The 22464-nt window shown below is 36.6% G+C and overlaps 1 pseudogene; it reads left to right on the top strand.

The window, feature by feature from the left end:
* LOC110128233 (acyl-protein thioesterase 1-like) overlaps positions 1 to 18993 on the top strand; it is a 29488-nt pseudogene extending 10495 nt beyond the window's left edge.
* The last annotated feature ends 3471 nt before the right edge of the window (positions 18994 to 22464 follow it).

Genomic DNA, 22464 nt, shown 5'->3' with positions numbered 1-22464 from the left:
TACTTGGTATGGGGTGGTTACATACTTGGTATGGGGTGGCTACATCCGGCAAGGTGTGGCTGAGGAAGTGTCACTTAGGCTGAAATCTAAATGTCAGTTCTTCTACCCCTTGTCTTAGTTATGCTCTGTGGAACGGTCTAGAAGTAAACCTTTCAAGTTATTACCCTTCAAATTATCAAAGTTAACTCATTTTCCTTTAGATTTTTCTTCATCAAGCTGACTATCACTAGTCCCTCCTACTATTCCTTATATAATATGATTTCAACAAAAAATGTCACCTAGGAAGACTCCAATTTTATCAACATTGCCTTTAAATGTACCCTTAGAATGAAATAACACTCCAGATGTAGCCCAAACCACATGGAACACAGCGACATCATCTCCTCCCTTCACCTGGAATCTGTACTTCACTCTCAGGACATAAACTTACATTATCTTTTTCTGCAGTGACTATAGCCCAATACTAAATTGTCATGCATAGAATGACCTGGTCTTTTACACGGGAACTCCCCTCTGGATACCTTGCTCCTTCCTATGCTACACAGCTGTTTCTGTGCTAGAGTTGTATAGTTTACTTGTGCTGACTTGTTAGTTTCAACCTAATCCTTCCCATCTCTGGAGAGGTTTTTGTTTGGTTTCTAGGTTTTCAATTGAAATATAGTTGATGTACAATATTCTGAAGAGGTTTTGAATCTTAATTCTTTCCTCTACTATCTTAGCTATTCTTCCAATCTGCATGTCATTAATAAATTTAGCTAATATGTTGCTAGGCCTATAAATAAAATGGGCATCCAGCACACACAAAAGTATTTCAAAGCCAGGCTAAATCATTAAAGAATCATTAAATCATTAAATCATCATGATATGCCCGTGAGAAAGAAAAGTCTCACCGTGATTGATGATTTCTCCTAGTGTTTTCTAACTTATCTATAAGGCAGGAACTTTTCTTATAATTAAAAAAATTATTTGAAATTTTTCATTACTTTTTAAAAAGGTTTATTTTCTACATTTTCATCTAAAAGGTATAAGAGTGTTAAAGAATAAAGACCATGATAGAGTTCTGTGTCATTCTATTAGAGATTTCCATCCAGGCTGGTACGTAGCTGTTAAATTATGATTAAGATGGTTAAACCCAACTTTTTCTGGGCAATAATAGCATACTAATAATTGTGCTAATGCAGTATGGCAACAAGATAACAAGGGTGCAGGCCTTTGATTCCATGTCCTTATATCGGTTATATTCTCAAAAAATGTGATTGTCTGAATTTCTCCTTCTGCATCTAAAATTAAAAGTAATTTTATCAAGATTTCATTGAAATAATGATAAACTATTTGAACTAGTCAAACAAAAAAAATGTTCTATGGTGTATACTTCAAATATATATACCATAGTATGCTATGGTGTATACTTCAAAAACTAAAGATAAAAATTTAGAATTAAGACTTTGAAACTTGGCATAAAACAAACACTCAGAGGACCAACAATGCATTTCTGAGTGTGGGAAAGCATTTGCCTTTGAGAAAAGTTTAGGATAAAAATTTCTTTTGCTGGGTGTGGGCAGAGAATCTGTCCTTATTCAGAGAGAAATTGTTACATGATATTATTGTTTTGATACAGTGTGCACATATAGAACACATTGACCTTGTAAAGTTTCAGTTTTATTTGAATTTTTATCTAGCCTTTTATTTCCCTAAAGACCTGACACTTGAATCTGATTCTTCCTTTTTTTTTTTTTTGTAAAATTTAATATTGCCCTTTCCCCAAAAACTTGCCAGTGAAGTAGACATGATGAGGGATCATCACCTTAATGGCATGGTCCTCTTTTCCCCATGTCCCAGGTCACTTGTTGACCTTGGGGCAAGAGCTGATGGGATATGACGGGTGGAGCTGTGCTGTTGGCTCAGGTCAGGAAAGGGGGAGAGGACTGAGATGAAGAACATTCTTTGGTTGATAAAACAGTCTCTGGTTGATAAAACACAGCACTGTGTTTCTAACCAGTTTCCCTAGAAAGAATGCATATGGTCTTGATAAAGACATTTCTTATGTCATAACACATCTCATATTAATTACATTCTTTGATTTTGACTGAAACCTGTGAGAGGAAAAATTGTACTCTGCATCTTACTACTTAAAATAGAGGTTAGAGAAAGTCTCAGGGCATGTGCAATCCCTCTATGTTTAGACAGTATCTCCAAGTACAGGTTAACAAACCTTTCTTGAACTACTGCACCCCAAATGCTGGGAATTCAAGGATTAATGAAATGTATGTCTTGCTCTCTAAAGTTCATGATCAAGCAAGAAAGAGAGACACTTAAACAGATTCAACTTGAAGGTAAGCACAATAAAGATATGCCCAGGTAATTGTATGATCACAGAGGGGGACCACTAACCCAGCCCAGAGGGATTCCTAAAAGAAGTGATCCCTCTAAGCCTAGAATATAAACTTCTCAGAGCAGCAGGCTCATCTCTGCACCTCCAGCATCTAGCCCAATACCTAGCCCATAGCAAGTGCTACATACATATTCGCTGGGCTGAAAGGAGGGTATTGTGCTGATGTCAAAAGTTTTATGAAAGATCAGTAGGGCTGATTTATGGTGAACTGTATATTCCCATTAAAGCTTGAAATAATTCAGGAATAACCTGCTTATTTTCTCTGCAAAGCAATATTGTATGCATTACTGTTTACTTTCTCCCACCCACATTCTCAAGCATGTGAGGATGGGACTTGTATTAATATTTTCATTGCCTAGAACTGGCTGGGATTTAGTGATACTCAATAAATATTTGTTGAGTGAATATAGAACTCAACATTAGTTACACTGATGAAACAGATAGTTTAAAAGAAAATTCAATAAATTTTAATTACTTTTTGTTGTTGTTGTTTATATGAAGCAAATTCATGGGACTCTATGTGAGAATTCAGTGCCTAAATTCCTGTTGCCTAGGGCAATGGTTCTTGTTCTTTTGGGAAGTTCATGAATGCTATTAACTCCTTCTACAGGAAATGCATATACACATCAAGTTTTGACATCTATAAATATACAGAAATATCTGATTGAGAACTCTTGACCTAGTGAAAAGGGGAAGTTTTTAAAAAGAATTGACTAGTCTAGTTTTGTGGTCTTATTTTTTGAAAATGATTTTAATGTCTACTTAACACTGCCTTTTTAAATTTATTTATAATATGGGAGTTATGAATGACATATGTATCAAACAAGCTATATTCCATGGCATTATCTGGCTCAATACTGAAATATATTTTGGAAAAATATATTATTCATTTCATTTTTTTCTCCTTTTGACTCCTTTTAATTTTGGTTAGTCAAAAAGAGTTTTTGATATATCAAATATTCTGATGCATCATTAATAAGTGAACACCAGGAGATTGTTTTAAAATATGTATAAGAAATTGCTCCCTTCCCTCATTAAAATTTTTAAAAATACAAAATAGACCACATTTTATTAAAATTAAAACCAGTGACCCTTGGAAATGGTTATCCAAAAGCATTGAGATCTGGAAAGTCTCTGGAATTATAAAGAATTTCCAGTGTCAGGTGTGGTAGGCAGTCTCCAACATGGCTCCCAAAGACTGCTACCTCCTGGTATTCACACATTCTGTACAATCTCCTTTCCTTGACTGTAGATCAAACTAGAGACTTGCTTCTAAAGAATAGGGCAAGAGTTATGGATGTCACTTTGGAAATTTGGAAGGTGATGCCCTATTCTCTCTCTCTGGTTCTTCTTGCTTGTTCTGAAAGAGCAAGTTGACATGGTTGCTGTGCCCAGGGAGAGCCCCACCCCACATAGCCAGTAAGGCCAACTGGAAACTGAATCCTGCCAACGTCCACTTCAGTGTGCTTGGAGTCTGATCCTCCCTGGTGGAATTTTGAGACAAGCTGTCACCTTGAAGCAGTCTTGAGAGAGACCCTGAATGAGCGTATCAAGCTAAACTGCCTCCAGATTTCCCTGAACGAGCGTATCAAGCTAAACTGCCTCCAGATTCCTCTCCCACAAAAACTGTGAGATAAAATGTTATTTTAGATCATTGAGTTTTGCAGTAACTTCTTACACATTAAAAGACAGCAAATATTCAAGAACTACCTTATCTACTGCCAGGAAGACACTAGTGTTGTAATTAAAATGTTAAAATGACCTTTAGCGTAAATGCCAATAAATCAGTAGTATTTCATAATAAGGGTAGCATATTACCTGCAGAACTATCCTTTCTAAAATCTCAGTTGACTCATTTTTAAAAAATTATCTAATTTCACATTTCTTCAACAACATTTTATCCCCCTCTAAGGTTTTATTTGTAGCATTTAACTTCTGTTTCATTTTAATAAGTTGAATAGGTAGAAACATTTACAATGTTTTATTAAAACTAATAGATTCTATTTTTTGGAGGATTTTTTAAACTTATTTTATTGAAGTATAGATGATTTACAGTGTTGTATTAGTTCCTGGTATACAGCAAAGTGATTCAGATATATATATATATATGCTTTTTCATATTCTTTTCCATTGTGGTTTAGTACAAGACATTACATATAGTTCCCTGTGCTACATGGTAGGATCTTGCTGTTTATCCATCCTGTATATAAGAGTTTGCATCTGCTAATCCCAAACTTCCAATTCATTTCTCCCCCACCCACAACCACTTCTGTTCTCTATGTCTGTGACTCTGTTTCTGTTTCATAGATAAGTTCATTTGTGTGTATTTTACATTCCATGCATAAGTTATATCAAATTATATTTGTCTTTCTCTGACTTGTTTCATTTAGTATGATAATCTCTAGTTCTATTCATGTTGCTGCAAATGGCATTATTTTCACCCTTCTTAGATGGCCAAGTAACAGTCCGTTGTTTATATATACCACATTTTCTTTATCCATCCATCTGTTGATGGGTATCTAGGTTGCTTCCATGTTCTAGCTATTGTAAATAGTCCTGCAATTAAAAATGGGTTACTTGTGTCTCTTTAAATTTTGGTTTCCTCAGAGTATATGGCTAGGAGTGGGATTGCTGGGTCATATGGTGGTTTTATTCCTAGTTTTTTAAGGAATCTCCATACCGTCTTCCATAGTGGCTGTATCCATTTACATTCCCACCAACAGTGCAAGAGCATTCCCTTTTCTCCACACCCTCTCCAGCATTTAATGTTTGTAGACTTTTTGATGAGGGTCATTCTTACCAGTGTGAGGTGATATCTCATTGTAGCTTTGATTTGCATTCCTCTAACATTGAGTGATGCTGAGCGTCTTTTCTTGTGTTTGTTAGCCATCTGTACATCTTCTTTGGAGAAATGCCTGTTTAGGTCTTTTTCCCACTTTTGTACTGGGTTGCTTGTTCTTTTCTGGTATTCAGAAAAAAACAAAATTTATTCAGAAAATTTATTCTAGTATGAGCTCCTTGTATATTTTAGAAATTAGTCCTTTGTCAATTGTTTCATTTCCTATTATTTTCTCCCATTCTGAGGGTTGTCGTTCCACCTTGCTTATAGTTTCCTTTGTTGTACAAAAGCTTTTAAGTTTAATCAGGTCCTACTTGTTTACTTTTGTTTTTATTTATGTTACTCTAGGAAGTGGGTCATAGAGGATCTTGCTTTGATTTATGTCATCGAGGGTTCTGCCTATGTTTTCCACTAAGAGATTTATAGTTTCTGGTCTTACATTTAGGTCTTTAATCCATTTTGAGTTTATCTTTGTGTGTGGTTTTAGGAAGTGTTCTAATTTCATTCTTTTACATGTAGCTATCCAGTTTTCCCAGCACCATTTATTGAAGAGGCTATCTTTGCCCCATTGTATATTCTTGCCTCCTTTGTCAAAAATAAGCTACCCATAGGCGCATGGGTTTATTTCTGGGCTTTCCATCTTGTTCCATTGGTCTATGTTTCTGTTTTTGTGCCAGTATCAAACTGTCTTGATGACTGTAGCTTTGTAGTATAAACTGAAGTCAGGAAGGTTGATCACTCCAGCTCCATTCTTCTTTCTCAAGACTGCTTTGGTTATTTGGGGTCTTTTGTGTTTCCATATGAATTGTGAAATTTTTTATTCTAATTCTGTGAAAAATGCCATTGGAAAATGATAGGGATCGGGTTGAATCTGTAGATTGCATTTGGTAGTATAGTCATTTTCATAACCTTGACTCTTCCTACCCAGGAATGTGGAATATCTCTCCATTTATGTCATCTTTGATTTCTTTCATCAGTGTCTTATAATTTTCTGTGTATAGTTCTTTTGTCTCTTTAGGTAAGTTTATTCCTAGATATTTAACTCTTTTTGTTGCAATGGTGAATGGGATTGATTCCTTAATTTCTCTTTCTGATTTTTCATTGTTAGTATATAGAAATGCAACTGCTTTCTGTGTATTTATTTTATATCCTGCAACTTTGCTAAATTCACTGATTAGCCCTAGTAATTTTCTGATACTATCTTTAGGGTTTTCTATGTAGAGTATCATGTCATCTGCAAACAGTGAGAGCTTTACTACTTCTTTTCTGATCTGGATTCCTTTTATTTCTTTTTCTTCTCTGATTCCTATAGCTAGGATTTCTGGAACTTTGTTGAATAATTATGGGGAAAGTGGACACCCTTGTCTTGTTCCTGATCTTAGGGGAAATGCTTTCAGTGTTTCACCATTGAGAAAAATGTTTGCTGTAGGCTTATCATATATGGCCTTTACTATGTTGAGGTAGGTTCCTTCTATGCCCATTTTTTCAAGAGTTTTAATCATCCATGGGTGCTGAATTTTGTCAAAAGCTTTTTCTTCATCTATTGAGATGATCATATGGCTTTTAACTTTCACTTTGTCAATATGGTATATCACATTGATTTATTTGCATATATTGAAGAATCCTTGCATCCCAAGTTGATCATGATGTATGAGCTTTTTGATGTGCTGCTGAATTCTGTTTGATAAAATTTTGTTGAGGATTTTTGCATCTATGTTCATCAGTGATATTGGCCTGTAGTTTTCTTTTTTTGTGTTGTCTTTGTCTGGTTTTGGTATCAGGGCGATGGTGGCCTTATAGAATGAGTTTGGAAATGTTCCTTCCTCTGCCATTTTTTGGAAGAGTTTTAGAAGGATAGGCATTAGCTCTTCTCTGAATGTTTGATAGAATTCTCCTGTGAAGGCATCTGGTCCTGGGCTTTTGTTTTTGTGAGATTTTTGATCATGGCTTCAATTTCAGGGCTTATAACTGGATTGTTCATAATTTCTGTTTCTTCCTGGTTCAGTCTTGGAAGATTGAACTTTTCTAAGAATCTGTCCATTTCTTCCAGGTTATCCATTTTATTGCCATATAGTTATTCATAACACTCTCTTATAATCCTTTGTATTTCTGCATTGTCTATTGTGACCTCTCCTATTTCATTTCTAATTTTGTTGATTTTATTATTCTCTTTATTTCTTAATAAGTCTGGCTAAAGGTTTTTCAATTTTGTTTATCCTCTCAAAGAACCAGCTTTTAGTTTTATTAATCTTTACTATTGTTTCTTTCATTTCTTTTTCATTTATTTCTGCTCAGATCTTTATGATTTCTTTCCTTCTACTAATTTTGGTGGTTTTTTTTTTTTTTTTGAGTTTGTTTGTTTTTCTTTTTCCAGTTGTTTTAGGTTTAAAGTCAGGCTGTCTGTTTGATGTTTTTCTCATTTCTTGAGGTAGGATTGTATTGTTATAAACTTCCCTCTTAGGACTGCTTTTGCTGCATCCCACAGGTTTTGAGTTGTCATGTTTTCACTGTCATTTCTAGAAATTTTTTGATTTTCCTTTGGTTTTCTTCAGTAACTTGTTGGATATTTAGAAACGTGTTGTTTAATCTCCATGTGTTTCTGTTTCTTATAACTTTTTTCTTGTAATTGATATCTAGTCTCATAGCATTGTGATCAGAGAGGATGCTTGATTTGATTTCAATTTTCTTAAATTTACTGAGGTTTGATTTGTGACCCAAGATGTATTCTATCCTAGAGAATGTTCCATGTGCACTTGAGAAGAAAGTGTATTCTGCATTTGGATGGAATGTCCTGAAGATATCAATGAGATCCATCTCATCTAATGTGTCATTAAGAACTTGAGTTTCCTTATTAATTTTCTGTTTTGATGATCTGTCCATTGGTGTGAATGGGGTGTTAAAGTCTCCTACTATTATTGTGTTACTGTCAATTTCTCCTTTTATGTCTGTTAGTGTTTGTCTTATGTATTGAGGTGCTCCTATGTTGGGTGCATCGATATTTACAATTGTTAAGTCTTCCTCTTGGATTGATCCCTTGATCATTATGTAGTGTCCTCCTTTATCTCTTGTAATCTTATTTATTTTAAGGTCTGTTTTGTCTGATATGAGTATTGCTACTCCAGCTTTCTCTTGCTTCCCATTTGCATGGAATATATTTTTCCATCCTCTAATTTGCAGTCTATATGTGTCTTGAGGTCTGAAGTGGGTTTCTTATAGACAGCATTATATATGGGTTTTGTTTTTGTATCCATTCAGCCAGTCTGTGTCTTTTGGTTGGAGCATTTAGTCCATTTTCATTTAAAGTAATTATTGATATATGTGTTCCTATTGCCATTTTCTTCATTGTTTGGGGTAGATCTTTTTTATTCTCTTGTATTTCTTGACTATGTAAGTCCATTTAACATTTGTTGTAAAGGTGGTTTTGTGGTACTGAATTCTCTTAACTTTTGCTTGTCTGAAAAGCTTTTTATTTCTCCATCAATTTTGAATGAGATCCTTGCTGGGTATAGTAACCTTGGTTGTAGATTTTTCCCTTTCAGAACTTCAAATATATCCTTTCATTCCCTTCTGGCCTGCAGAGTTTCTGGTGAAAGATGAGCTGTTAAGGGTATGGGGTTTCCTTGTATGTTACTTGTTGCTTCTCCCTTGCTGCTTTTAATATTCTTTCTTTGTGTTTAGTCTTTATTAGTTTGATTAGTATGTGTCTGGGCATGTTTCTACTTGGGTTTATTCTGTATGGGACTCTTTGTGCCTCTTGGACTTGATTGACTATTTCCTTTTCCATCTTGGGGAAATTTTTCTATAATCTCTTCAAAAATTTTCTCATACCCTTTCTTTTTCTCTTCTTCTTCTGGGACCCCTATAATTCGAATGTTGGTGCATTTGATATAGTCCCAGAGGTCTCTGAGACTATCCTTAGTTCTTTTCATTCTTTTTACTTTATTCTGCTCTTCAGAAGTTATTTCCACCATTTTATCTTCCAGCTCACTGATCTGTTCTTCTGCTTCAGTTATTCTGCTATTGATTCCTTCTAGAGTATTTTTTAATTTCAGTAATTCTGTTGTTTGTCTCTGTGTGTTTACTCTTTAATTCTTCTAGGTCTTCATTAAATGATTTTTTGCACTTCCCCCATTTCATTTTCAAGGTTTTTGATCATCTTTACTCTCATTATTCTGAATTATTTTTCAGGTAGTTTGCCTATTTCCTCTTCATTTATTTGGACTTCTGTGTTTCTCATTTGTTTTTTCATTTGTGTAGTATTTCTCTGCTTTTTCATTATTATTTTTTTAACTTATATTGTGTTTGAGGTCTCCTTTTCCCAGGCTTAAAGTTTGAATTCTTTCTTCCTTTTGGTTTCTGCCCGCGGGTGAGATTTGTGCTGAGTTTTTGTTTGCTTATTTGTTCGTTTTTCCTCTGATGGGCAAGGCTGAGTGAGGTGGTAATCCTGTCTGCTGATGACTGGGTTAATATTTTTGTTTTGTTTTGTTGTTTGAATGAGGTGTCCTGCACAGGGTGCTACTGGTGGTTGAGTGATGCTGGGTCTTGTATTCCTGTGGTTTCCCTTGTATGAGTTCTCACTATTTGATACTCCCTAGGGTTAGTTCTCTGGTAGTGGAGGGTCTTGGAGTCCGTGCTCCCACTCCAAAGGCTCAGGGTTTGATCTCTATGCTGGCAGTCCCTCCAAAGCTCATTTCAGGCATCCTTTGGGCAGGATGCTTCAAGTTCTCAGGTCTCCACTGGATCCAGTTCAGAAGGCAAAGTCAGGTGGAGGGAGGACAAATGCAGGGACATTTCCTAATGCCCTTGCTGGTTCAGACTGCTGGCAAACTGTGCCTTGTAGCTACACCCACCACCATTCAACAACCTCTAGCACCGCAGCCCTGGCAATTCTATTTTTAGTTTTTGAGGAACCTCCATACTGTAAAATTAATAGATTTGATATTTTCATTAAATGACTATATAGAAATAAGGAGATACCTGAAAAGAAACACCTAACTATTATGGTTATAAATAAATTTACAATTATTGATGATTTTGGAATATTTGGCATAGGTGTGTGTGTGCTCAGTCACATCTGACTCTTTGCAACCCCATGGGTTGTAGCCCACCAGGCACCTCTCTCCAATGGGATTTTATAGGCAAGAACACTGGAGCAGGTTGCCATTTCCTTCTCCAGGGGATCTTCTTGACCCAGGGATAGAACCCACATCCCTTGCATCTTCTGCATTAGCAGACAGATTCTTTACCACTAGTGCCACCTAAACATTTATATTTTAAGTTTCTAAAAGGAATCCCTCTAGGAAGATTTCAATTTTAGTCTGGGTTTATATGGTCCTCTTATTCCTGTAAGAATATCACAGACAAAGATTATCAGGAGTGAAACTGGGAAATGAAAGGAACTTAAATTCAAGTAAAAATGTATCACTGAAGGAAAAAATAGTTGTTTCTTCTCTGTTTGATAATGATTAAAAATTTTTTTTTTGATGTGTACTTTAAAAAAAAAAAGAAGATTGATTGATTAATTGATTTTTATCTTCGGCTGACCTGGGTCTTCAAAGTCACATCTGGGCCTCCTCTAGTTTCTGTGAGTGAAGGGGGCCACTCTTCTGCTGTGGTGCATGGGCTTCTCACTGTAGTGGCCTCTCGTTGCAGGGCACAGGCTCAGGAGCACAGACTCAGTAGCTGGGGCACACAGGCCCAGTAGCTCCAGGCATGTGGGATCCTCCTGGACCAAGGATCAAACCACGTCTCCTGCATTGGCAGGTAGACTCTTAACCACTGGACCACCACCCTGATAAGGATTTTAAAGCAAGTAATTAAAAAAAAAAATTGTAAGGCTATATCTTCCTTGAGATGTAGGGGCTGGGAGAAGGACTTACGAAAAAGTGGAAGCTTTAGGTTTAAGAAGTAAAAGAAAATTAAAACACTATGCCTCTCTGCTGCTCTTTAATTGTTCAGAAACTATATAATGCTTCAAGTTTTTATGACTTTGTTCTTATACCATTTTCCTTTTCCTATGTACAGATCTATCCTAAAGAATATATACAGAGTGGAGGACAATATTGTGATTAAAAAAACCTATTTGATTCTCATGAGATAAACTTAGTATCTCTCCAACAGATATTATCAGGAAAATTGCAAGCAAAACTATATATAACAGAGTCCAGGTGATTTAATATTTGCATTTTCTATTATGTATTGGTGATGGACAGGGAGGCCTGGCATGCTGTAGTTCATGGGGTCACAAAGAATCAGACACAACTGAGCGACTGATACTGATACTGATTATGTATTGGTTTCCCTGCAGATAGGGAAGACATATAAATCAGCTCTGGGATGTGACTTGTACAACTTTTAAGCATTGATTTCCTGACAAATGGAGAATTGTTTCTAACTTAATTCCAAGAGCTTGAAGACATGTTGACATACTCCTTTAAAACAATTTTTAAAAAATTATTTGTTTCTTTTTGGCTGCCCTGGTCTGGTCTTTGTTGTGGTGTGAAGGTTTCTCACTGTGGCGGCTTCACTTGTTACGAAGCACAGGTTCTACAGCCCGGTTTCAGTAGTTGTGGCAGCGGGGCTTAGGTGCAGCCTGGCATGTGGAACCCTCCCTCACCAGGAATCAAACCCTTGTCCCCTTCATTGGTGGGTGGATTCTTTACTATTGAGCCACTGGGGAAGTGGCTAGCAAATAATAGCTATCTCCAAATCTGAATATGTACAGGGCTAGAAATACAGTATTACATCTAAAGCTTCTCTTTCAATATAAATTCTACCTGAATTTGGAAATCTTGCGTGAATCAAGGAATACACATGGACAAGTACTCAAAGTCTGATTCTTTTCTCTTTTTTAATTTAAAATTTTTATTTTATATTGGAGTATAGTTGATTTACAATGTTGTGTTAGTTTCAGATGCACAGCGAAGTGATTCAGTAATACGTATTACCATATCTAGTCTTTTTCAGATTTGTTTCCTATATAGGTTATTACAGAATATTGGGTATAGTTCCCTGTGCATATAGCACATAGCACATAGTAGGTGCTTGTTGATGATCTATTTTATATATAGTAATGTGTATATATTAGGAGGTTGGGATGAACATAGAATAAACCCCCAACCTCCTAATATGTCCCCCTCACTTGCACCTTTCCCCTTTAAGCCTGATTATTTTCAAAACCCCAGAATAACTTCATGACTCTCCTACTGAATCTATGCAACAATTTTTTCTCCTGCCCAAAGATTCCCAATGTCCCTACAGAAGCTAGACCATGTCTTTAGGAAAGTGATTTGGTCTTGCTATTTCCACTACAGCGAAATTTATTTTAAGTACTCCACATTTCCACCCTGGCCTACGTGCTTTCTCCCAAGCCTCTTCATCTGTCATGAATGAATCTCTTGTATAACTCTCCTGAGTACAACCTTTCATGCACACTTTCTCCCTCTCCCATAACCCTGGAGGTCTGGAGCTCTGCCGTGGTATTAGAGCTTCAGCTTAGGACTAGACTTGAATTGACAGGTTTCTCGTGCCCTTAGAGATTGATAGTTGGTGCCTAATGCTGGCTTAGTTTTAGTTCTGCCAGATCACTAGGGGCTCACCACGAGATACAGCCCATGGGCTCCAAATTAACAAGGTCAATGTATTTTGAATTGATCTCCAAAAATACAGACTATTCTTTTAAACTTCAAGTTGGATAAAGCAACAAAATAAGAGTAGCTTTTATGTGTGTGATTTTTGGTTCATTATTTTCTAGCATCTGTTTGAGATATAAAGGCAAACAATTTGACACATTGTCAGGGATGAATGGCAGTTTTAAAGAAATTACTAGCTGTTCATAAAAGGAGAAATTGAAGTAGTTTTTTGAACCCTTTTTTGTGCTTGAAAAACTTTACTTGAAAATAAATCATATTTGGTATGTATTTTCTCTAACTGTAGCATCAAGTTTTTCAAAATATGAAGCAGGTGGTGTGTGTGTGTGTGTGTGCATGATAAGTCGCTTTCAGTCATGTCCAACTCTGTGACAGAGAAGGAAAAAGTCACATAATATTGTCATTTATAGAACATCATGTTATATTTGAAAATCAACTATTTGTTCACTGAATTCTGGGATAATCTGTTATTTGGGTGAGTCAGGGTTAACTGGTAAATTCAATATATAGTGTTATGAAAAAGGTTACCTTTCTATACAGCTTTTTAACTTTAAATCTGAATCCTTATTTTTTTTGGCTTGTTTTTAGTCCAGCTTTTTCAAAGTTAGACGAGTAGGGTAGATCCACACAGGTGCTTGGCAGAGAAGGGTATTATGAAATTTATCCTCCCTGTCTCAGAGTTGCATTATGTGGCTGGCTTTAGTGCCTCCTGGCAAGCAGAGATTTAAGGTATCCATACTGTAATGTGGTATAATGCCAAACTGTCATCTCAAATTATCCTTGGAACAAAGAAGAAAATTGAGATTCCTAAAAGTTTACAGTATATTGTTTTAATTATAGATACCCACTGGGTATGTTTCAAAGTTTAAAGTTTTGTGTTTTTTTTTGAATGTAAAAGTAATATGTACTCTTTATACAAACTTCATACATTACAGAACTATAGACTAAAACAAATCATCAACAATTTGGGAGCAGAATTTTCCAAGTTAAAAAAAGGCAACAACAAAAAAACCTCTATCCATTTAGTATTCAGTATTACTTCTGTGTTTTAAAGGTAGACCCTGACCTTGGTAGGCTGAATTGCAACTCTTTAAAGTCAGGGTTTAAATCTTTGTCGAATTTGTTACAATACTGCTTCTGCTTCATGTTTTGGTTTTTTAATCCTGAGTCATGTGGGATCTTAGCTCTCCAACCAGGGTTTCAACCTGCCACCCTGCCCTGGAAGGTGAAGTCCCAACCACTGGGCCACCAAGGACGTCCCCAGTATTACTTTTAATATGATATTCTGACTACAGTTAAACCAATACATGATTCCTAATAGGCCCCAATATCTTTGGTTTCTAATATATAATTCTCTTACTGCTCCTTGTTAACAGTCTATGAAATGAGCCTAATTTAGTAACCTCCTAACTACTTAAGACAATTAAAGTATTGTAGAATAGTGTATTATAGCTAATTTAATACTCTGGCACTAATATGTGTATTTTCTATAAACTGTCATTTTTCAAAATATCAAAAGAAAATATACCACATTAAATCACATTAAAAACAATTTTAGAAAGCACTTTGAAATCTTGTGTATGATAATCATCGGTGACTCCAACATCTGATATACTGAAGATATAGTAAGGGTTGGGGTCTGTATCTAAACTGAACTATGGCTTATTCTCTAGGTTACTTTTCTGGAATAAATTTTTCTCAACTTCTTTCCTTATGTACATTTTCAGTCTATGTCAATAACTTGTGTGTATCAAGTGTACTACCCACTGCATATTTTAGATGATCTAGTATCTTAAAAAAAGTGATGGGAACAAGCAGTCTAATAGATTTCTTCGCACTCCTATGTGGCAGGTTGTATTTCCAAATGGTTGCAGCAAATCTCCTATCATACCTGCTCTTCTTCCAGTGTGGCTTTGGCACTCTTCCCATCGAGATGGGTTTTTGTGACTACATCACAAGAGTATGGAGATGTGACAAGGGTAAATAACCAAAAGGAAGAGCATTTTCTTCTACCCTGGAATACTTGTTCTGGAAGTCTTCAATCTCCAAATAAGCAGTTTGACTGCCCTGAGGCTGCCATGCTGTGAGGACCCAAATTAACCCAGAATTTGAGACCCCGTGGAGAGAGCCTGTGAGTACTTGAACAGAGAGAGACAAAGAGAAGTGTCTGGACAGCCGTCAACTACTCTAACCTACCTCCTTTTCACTGGAAGCAATGACAATGATGGGAGGTAGTTTTTATCTAGATTGAGTAAAGCAAATGTAAGGAAGTAGTAAAATATTAATTCAATGAAAATGAATAGCAAAAATATTGAGCTGGGTCTTTTTCATAACATATGTAACTTTACGTTTAAAATAATACAGTATGCGTGTGTGCTGAGTCTTGTCCAACTCTTTGTGACTCCATGGACTGCAGCCCACCAGGCTCCTCTGTCCATGGGACTTCCCAGGCAAGGATACTGGAGTGGGTTGCCATTTCCTCCTCCAGGAGGATCTTTCCACCTCGGGTTAAGCCCATGTCTCCTGCATCTCCTGCATTGGCAGGCAGATTCTTCACCACTCGAGTCACCTGTGTGTGTGTTAGTCACTCAGTCATGTCCTACTCTTTGTGACCCCACGGACTGTAGCCCGCCAGGCTCATCCGTCCATGGGATTCTCCAGGCAAGAATGTTGGAGTGGGTTGCCATTTCCTTCTCCAGGGGATTTTCCCGACCCAGGGATGGAACCCATGTCTCTTGCATTGCAGGCAGACTCTTTACCAACTGAACCACCAAGGAAGCCAAATAATACAATACATGCTATTAATGCATGGAAATTTTATTGAGAGTAGATGTAATTTTACAAGGTGCTAAAACATTATACAATGGTACAATCCAAATGAGTATTCATCAGAGAACAGTCTCAATCAAATTTATGCCATTCTGTAGGAATGTAGTAAGCAAAATTTTCAAGAACAGTTTGAAAACCAAGGATTATTTGAAATGTTCAATTTTCTACGTCCAATTCTGGTGGCTTATTAATTATTTCTAGATAAATCTTTTGTCAAAGAGGAAAGGATCTATGCCCTTTATACAGAAGACTTTAAGAAGATAGTCAAATAAATACTTGTGAGAGAAAAGTGTGTATGAATAAATAGATCATGAAATAAGTTAGAAAAGTTGTTTATGTGGAGTTCTGGAACAAAGAAGTGATGGGTTTCACAGAAAGGACCAAAAGATGTAAAATCACCATTGTTATGGAGTTGACATGTGAGCATTCATTGTGGTGAGATGATAAACTAATAAGTGAATTGCATATTATATTTAAATATAAAAAGTTCTGTGAGGAAAAATTAAGTAAGGAAGACCTATAGAGAGTAAAGAAGATGTGTGAAGGAAGAATAGCGATTGCTACTGTATTCCATGGCGTGGTTAGTGAAGGCCTCAGCTGACAAATGACACTTGGGCAAAGACTTGAAAGGATTGAGGGAACCATGTAGATATTTGGGGGACAAGTGCTCCAGAGAAGGACTAGCAAAAGCAAAGTCCACGAGGCAGGGATGTGTGTATGCTGTTTGGGGAAAAAATAAGACAGTCACAGTCAGTTAGAACAACAGGAAAGAGGAGGGGGAGATAAATGTAATAAAGCCACAGAGATAAAGGGACTGGCACAGTTTCTATGGAGCCTTGTAGGTCAGCTAATGTCTTTGGCTTCTACTAGGAGTGAGGTGGTTGCTGTTGAAGAATTTTGAGCAAGAGCATTTAAATTTAGAGCTAGACTTTAATTTTAGGGTAGAAAATCTGAACTATATTTTGCATTTGGGAATATTCCTGCGGGGTTTTTTAAGGCCCAGGTTGTGTGAATGCCCTTTATGTATGCAGTGAGATAGACCAATTATTATTTCAAACCAGATGTGCCTAGAGTTGTTTCTGCCTTTTAAAGCAAATGACATAGTTCATATCTACTGAGAAATGTTTATATTATTCTTCTATTTCCCCAGGGTATATATAAGGATAACTCTACTCATGGAGTATTAAATTGGAACTTGTCAGACATTTTATTCAGAAATATTTTATTTTTAGAAAACTTTAGGGAGACTCTTTTATTCTTTGCATGATATTTCCAACATTATGTGTTAATGGGCTTTTAAGGGGAGAAGGAAATGGCAATCCACTCCAGTATTCTTGCCTGGACAGAGGAGCTGGCAGGCTACAACCCAAAGGGTAGCAAAGAGTTGGACATGACTGAATGTCTAAGCATGAATACATGGGCTTTTAAAGCTAGCATGGAAGCATTTGTTGTATTATGGCTATGAAAAATGCAATATGATTTCTAAATCATTGACTTACACATGAACTTTAGGAACATAATTCATTACCAATTTGGAAACTGCCTATACAAATAAATAATGTTTTTTGTTGTTGTTTTTGTTGTTTTTTATGTGAACCATTTTTAAAGTCTTCATTGAATTTGTTACAGTATTGCTTCCATTTAACGTTTTGGTTTTTTTGGCTGCAAGGCAAGTGGGATCTTCGCTCCCTCACCAGGAACTGAAACTACAACCCCAGCCCTGGAAGATGAAGTCCCAATCCTGGACTACCTGGGAAGTCCCAGGTAGGAAATGTTAATCATTAACCTTCAGTAGACCAAGTAGTCTTAAATTTTTCAAGTATGGAAAAGAAGGTTTTAATTTAAATATAAAACTCAATTTAGTATTTAAAAAGTTCAAGTATGTTTGCAGCAACTTGGGTATATGCATCTACCATTTCAACTGTAAATTTTATAAAATCCAAGTAGAGAATGAGTGCTTCTGATAAAAATTTGATGTCAAAATTGAGATGTGCTTTATGTATAAAATACACATTAGATTTCAAAGACAGTACAAAAGAAAAATGTAAAACATGTCATTAATTTTACATTGATAAATTGACATACTCATATTTTGGATATAGTATTAGGTTAAATAAAATATATGATGAAAATAAAATTCAACTTTTTTTCTTACTTTTTAAAAACTTGGCTACTTGGAAATCTTTAAACTATATATACAGCTTACATTACATTTCTTTTGGATAGCGCTGTTCTAGACCACTGGTTCTCAAAATGTGGTCCCTTGGCTACCATCAATATCGTCACCGGGATCTTGTTAGAAATGCAACTTTTGGAGCTCTACTTCCCACTTTATGAATCAGAGACTTTAGGGGTGGAGCCCTGCTTTAAGGAGCCTTGCAACTGATTCTGATGCGAGCAAAAGCAAGATAAACATTCTTCTAAACCTGGGGTCTGGAATTCTAATTTGGCTGCAAATTAGAATCATCTGGGGACCTTGGGGCACAGAATCCTGGTGATAAAGTTACCACCCAGACCAATGAAATCAACAAGAGTGTTTTTAAATCTCCCCAGGGGATTCTAATATGGGAAAAAGATTGAAAACCACTGGCCTAGATCCATGATTTTTAAACTGGGGCTGCAGGAGGCTGGACCATGCTTTCTTTTCAGCCTTAGGTGTGTCGGCTTAGTTCCCCACCCTGCTCACCCCGGAAAGCCCACTGCTGTGGTGGGGAGATACAGGGTGTGGGTGGGGCAAGAAGCCTTTGCAGGTATCAGAAGTTCACATATCAAATATATCTACCTGCATGCATCTGTTAATCTGTTACGTTAAATGTGAACATGGCTGTGCCTTCTTGGTTTGATATTATTGGGCTTGATTCACAGGAGGATAAACTTGGAATTAAATAGGCAGCAGAAAATGTAAAAGCTTTGATAGAGCAAGAGGTGAAGAAGACTATTCCTTTAATCCTTTTAAGATTATCATTTTGGATGGATCTTTTTCAGGTAGGAGCTTTATCTTTGTCCACCACTGTTACCATTCAGCAGAAACAGGCAGTTAACACTGTGTTCAGTTGCTAACTTCCAACAAGGGTCCTAACAGTGATGCTAATAAAGAAGTTTCTGTCTTCAGGGTCATGGAGATTACTTCCTTTAAGTTTCTCTAATAGTCAGTTCTCTTACTGTAGAAAAGTTAAAAACATTGGTAAATCCAGCCAATGTAACCTGAAAAACCCAGTTCATGTCGCCTAGAAGTGATGGATATCAAGCAACTCATTGATAAACTCCCACTTCCAGTTGATTGACATCATGAAGAGGCATTGTGAAGAAGTATTCAGCATCACTGTAGTGGAGTATATACCTTTTCCAGTGCCGCATCTTGAAACTTCTGATGTTTGCAGTGTTAAAATGCTTTACAGATACATATCAGTGACACAGGCTAAGTAATGTCTCTTCTTGGGAGATTTATGATCTTCTAAGTTTCTGTACATGTATAATATGATCCAGAGTATACTAGTATTGAAATAGGTGAAACAGCTAGCTTCTTTTTCCCAAATGTAATTCAGCCAAATACTGCAAGCATATTTTTATTATATCATTTGAAAATTATTAGTGTGCTTAATGAAAACTTTTTCAGGTATAAATGAACAGTTAAGCTATAAATGATTTATGCTTATTCTGACTCAATCTATGGATTTACTCCAAAATTATGAAGTCACCATGCAGTATCTATATTTTTGTATATGTTTTCATATATATTTAATGATTGCTATATAAATAAGAATGAAGTGGTATTACATTATTCCTAACAGTAGAGATAATGCTTTCAAGGTTAATAAAGAAGGATATTACTTTCTTCAAAAAAAGTTGTGTTCTGTGGAGCTCTAGACATTCTGTAGGGTCCTCCTAGAGCAGGGTTTCCCAATCTCCAGGATCTAATGCCTGAGCTGATGTAATAATAGAAATAAAGTGCACAATATATGTAATGTGCTTGAATCATCCTGAAGCCATCCCCCCATCCCAGTCTGTGAAAAAATTGTCTTCCATGAAACTGGTCCCTGGTGCCAAAAAGGTTGGGGACCACTGCCTCAGAGGATGGGGCTTTTGTGTAGACTTTTGTTTTCAAATAGATTAAAATAAGGGTACAAGGATTCTCTGGTGGCTCAGTTGCTAAAGGATCCACCTGCAAAGCAGGAGACAGGGGTTTGATCCCTGGGTCAGGAAGATCCCCTGGAGAAGGGAACGGCAACCCACTCCAGTACTCTTGCCTGGGAAATCCCATGGACAGAGGAGCCTGGAGGGCTGCAGTCCATGGGGTCACAAGAGTCGAACATGACGTGACTAAACCACCACCAAAATAAGCATACATCTCTTTAAAACATTCTAGTGAAATGACTCACGTACCCATTTCACCTCTTACTATAACACTCAAATACCAATAACTAAGAGCTTGGTTCATCAGGGATTCCTTAGAGTCAGGTAAAGCCAGGTTGTCACCCCAAAATATGAGGACCAGAGGAATCTGTGAACAAATCTTATTCTATTAGTTTCTCCTCATGTACTCATATTCCTAGTTTGCCGCCCTTGGAAGCCTAAAACTGCTTTCCTTTGTCATTTCTCTACCGATTTATTGTTCTTTGTTGAAGATGATGTATAGGCTGCAGTTCTAGGCTACTTGCTTTAGCCACTCTTCATTTCAGTTTTCTCCTGAATAATGTGTTTTGTGTTATTTAACAAACTCTTTTTCTTTTGTTAGTATGTCATCTTCTTAGAGTCCCAGCTGACAACCTAAGATGGGTAGAGGTCAACTGTTGCCAGCTCCATGTTAGCACTTATTCAAGTCCTGATCTCACTGCAGTATGTAGGGAAAAAATCATCTCTCGCCATGGTTGCCAGTTACCCTGGGGCTGGCCACGTTTGAGTCAGCTGTCTGTTTTTTAAAGAATATTTATTTACTTGGCTGTGCCATGTCTTAGTCGCAGTATGGTATCTTCAATTTTTGCTTTGGCATGTGAACTCTTAGTTGCGACATGTGGGATCTAGTTCTCTGACCAGGAATTGAACCTGGGCCCCCTTGTATTAGGAGTCTAAGCCCAGTCTAAGCCTTGTATTAGGAAGTCCCCCAGTGGCCTACTTTTGATTTTGAACTTTTAGGGTCAGCCACTCTGGTAGACCTTCTCTTATTATATTGAACACTGGAATTCTCAAAATTAGAACCCTAGAAGGTCAAAGTTTTTTGCTTCATAGAGAAACAAACCAAGAGTCAGGCATGTTAAGATATTCAACTAAAAAAAAAGGGGGGAACTTATTTTATATAACAGTAATGTATTTTTGTGTGAAGAAATACAAAATCATTCACTTAATACCACAGACCATCAGAGAGCTACATCTTTATTCTATTAGATTATCTTTTATTCTCATGAAACTTATATTTGAAATGTTACATGTACTTTTAGGTATTTCCTGAATTTTCTCTATGTGAAACCTCAACAACATTAGGTTGGAATGCTGTAATCATACTTAAATATGATTACAGTTCATTGTGCATCAAACTCGAGCAACAAAAATATCTGATTTTGATATAGTATTCTCACTGAGCATCAGAAACTACAGACTCTAGTCCCTTGTTTGTGAATCACACCCATTCTTTGATCAACTGTGTGTAGAGTGACTGTAGTTTCTCACAAGGAAAATTCTAACAGAAGTTTTCTTTCTGTTTTTTTTTTTCACATGTTTTTTGCAATAAAACCTAACCTTACAATCTTTAAAAAGGATTGAAAAAGTTGGTGTCCTTCCTAGTTGACATTTAGGTGGAAAAATAGGTTCTTTCCAGTAGTTTTGGTACTGCACACAGATATACAAAATGGCTTCCCCAGCTAGGCCTCATCCCTAGAGGGTTGGAGCTCTTTTCAAGACAGAAATAAATGTAATGGAAGAACGATGTGAACTTTACCTGCATCGGCAGGATCGTGTAATCCCTCTGTAATAATGGCTTCGGGGACAAGCCCACACTTTTTGGGACTACTCTATATTTACATCAGCTTTTCTATCTGTAAATATATCACAGAACTAGGCCTAGACAGATAATGTGTGTAAATTTATGTACTAAGAGCTGTGTTGTAATAAGGCTCTGTTGTACTCACATTTTTGTCTCTTTTTCAGCAAAGTGTTTTGTTTCCAGGCCTGTCATTGAACTGTTTTTGTCTTCCATGAAATACTTTTAATTGCAATGTGCCTGAGTTAATTCAAGAGAGTGAGTTTTGTAAGGTATACCTTCTTCTCAGATGTTGCTGGGTGAATTATTTATATATTATAGAACCTACAGTGAAAAGTGTTACCGAAATACAAGGAATCAAAAGAATTCTGTGACACAAATATTCCCTATTAAAAAGCAACTGATTCTAGATAATTTAAAGACCAGGACTAAGAAACTGCTGGATATACCTGTGGCAAAAAACACTACCGTAACAAATCTTTCTGATAAGGAAACGTAACATAATTAGAAATAAAACTCTTTGGTTGAATGTCTAGTTTATGGATATATAAAATCAAGTGTGTTGCTGTGTTGTGCTAAGCCCCTTCAGCTGTGTGTGACTCTTTTCAACCCTATGGACCCTAGCCTGCCAGGCTCCTCTGTCCATGGGATTCTCCAGGCACGAATACTCAAGTGGGATATAAAATCAAATACTGAATCCCAAACACACCTCTTTATAAAACCATTGGGTAGGAATAGGGCAGAAACTAGCCATCCTATTAACTGAAAAGGAAACTGGGGC

Source organism: Odocoileus virginianus, chromosome 19 (assembly GCF_023699985.2).
Source record: "Odocoileus virginianus isolate 20LAN1187 ecotype Illinois chromosome 19, Ovbor_1.2, whole genome shotgun sequence".
Classification (NCBI taxonomy): Eukaryota; Metazoa; Chordata; class Mammalia; order Artiodactyla; family Cervidae; genus Odocoileus; species Odocoileus virginianus.
The sequence above is the reverse complement of the archived record's forward strand: the minus strand, read 5'-3'. Positions and strand labels throughout refer to the sequence as shown.